The sequence below is a fragment of the Rhagoletis zephyria genome, unplaced genomic scaffold (genome assembly GCF_001687245.7).
Source record: "Rhagoletis zephyria isolate East Lansing unplaced genomic scaffold, Rhagoletis_zephyria_1.1 Rzeph_scaffold_00600, whole genome shotgun sequence".
In the NCBI taxonomy this organism is placed as follows: Eukaryota; Metazoa; Arthropoda; class Insecta; order Diptera; family Tephritidae; genus Rhagoletis; species Rhagoletis zephyria.
Genome location: NW_016157684.1, coordinates 170,115 through 171,758, shown reverse-complemented (window position 1 = coordinate 171,758; position 1,644 = coordinate 170,115). Strand labels below are relative to the sequence as shown.

The 1,644-nt window shown below is 37.2% G+C and overlaps 1 long non-coding RNA gene across 1 annotated transcript; it reads left to right on the top strand.

Annotated features, from left to right (window-relative positions):
- The first annotated feature begins 895 nt into the window (after positions 1-895).
- LOC108360646 (uncharacterized) lies at positions 896-1,145 on the top strand. Its single transcript, XR_001847157.1, has 2 exons — positions 896-950; positions 1,075-1,145. It is a non-coding gene; the product is annotated as an uncharacterized LOC108360646 (long non-coding RNA).
- The last annotated feature ends 499 nt before the right edge of the window (positions 1,146-1,644 follow it).

Sequence of the window (1,644 nt, the reverse complement as noted above, 5' to 3'; positions counted from 1 at the left end):
AATGCGTTTTACGCGTCTTATTTTCACCTGTGAAATCTCTGCCAAGCATGCCTATTCCCCTTGATCTTGCAACTTCAACATTGGTCCGATGCGGAAGCCAATAAAAGCCCTTCAAGTAAGCCTAAGAGAACAGATGAGCGTTTTCTGTTATAAGAGGGCCATGAATCCTCGCTGCCCCACCGGATGAAAAGTTTTCCCGCACATTGGCTAAATGAGTCGTGTGATCTCTTGAATATCGGCCAAATGAAGCCATTGATATACCTATCGTGTTCCTTCTTGGACAGATGTGGTCGAATCTTTCCTTGTCAATTCGCCACTTTTACAATTCGTCTTAATATTTATGAATTGGTTTCTTTGACTCTTACTGCTGTAATAACGGCCGCCTTGTGCAACTTCGTCAATCGGAGGTAGATGCAAGATCACGCTTACACAGTGTTACGGTATTTATATGCATACTTAAACGTATCCTTGATTTAGCCATCTGAAAAGTAAATTCGTCTAAGATAAACATAGGGCCAAAGCAGAACAAACCCCGCGGGGGTTTCTATATATTTCCGGCGCAGCGTCATCCATTGGGTCACTTTTATGCAAAACCTTTGCTTGCCATGAAATGAATACGAATTAAGAATTCCAATCAGATTTTATGAAAATACGGATTTTCTAAATACCTGAACTCCAGCGGTCCATTTTTAGCAAAGGAATTTTTCATCATACAGGTAGCTCACTTTGCGAATTTGATCGAAATCTGTTAACAAATACGACTTTTATAAGTAATTCTACTCCAGCGCCATCAGCGTGTTTTTAGTAGCCTGTAGTAGGACCATATATGCAAGGTATATCCTCCGACAATTCGATTGGGCTCTATTGAGTGGTTATTGAGTTTAGTCCGAAAAACCAAAAGATGGTACAGATGCGCTGTATTTAGGTGTTAATCAAAGTTCTTAAACATTGTGAGTTTTTTGTCCTCAAATTGTTGTTTATAATTTTTAATTCCATATATGTATATGTATGTTTGTATGCTATATTCATTAATTTTTAATTACAATGTGCCTTTGTATTTTTGGTTTGTGGCAGATTTAATAAAGCTGGATTGCCCCTGAAGATGCTAAAAATGTTTTAGCGAAACGTTGGGCCAGAAAGTGGAATAATGTAGTTTTATTCGCACTAAAAACATAGATCAGACTAGCCTGGTAACATAATATTTAGGAAATGGCTATCATTTTATGTATGTAATCTTCCTTATCCTGAGTTTCCCCGAAAAAAAATTCACGCGAAAATTTTGATTCCCCCCATAGTAGGTACATGGAAACCAAAAGCGAAAAGTGAACCGATTCAGGGCAGATGAAACTCATGATACGGCTGAATATGTTTCGAATGAAAAACAAAAATCAGCATGAAAGTAATAAACGTTGCGAATGTGTATTAACAAAATAGGTTCATAAATACTTTCACATACTTAGTCTGTTCCTTTGAACTTCGCACTAAAACCTGTGGAACTGTCAAACTACAATTTTACTCTCTCAAGTGAGACTAAAAGGAGAACAGACGCAGAAGTGCACGGGAACGCAAAAAGCACTATTTCATTTGTACAACACTGATTTGGCTGAAATATCACTAACTAATTATTAAAATCTATAAATATTC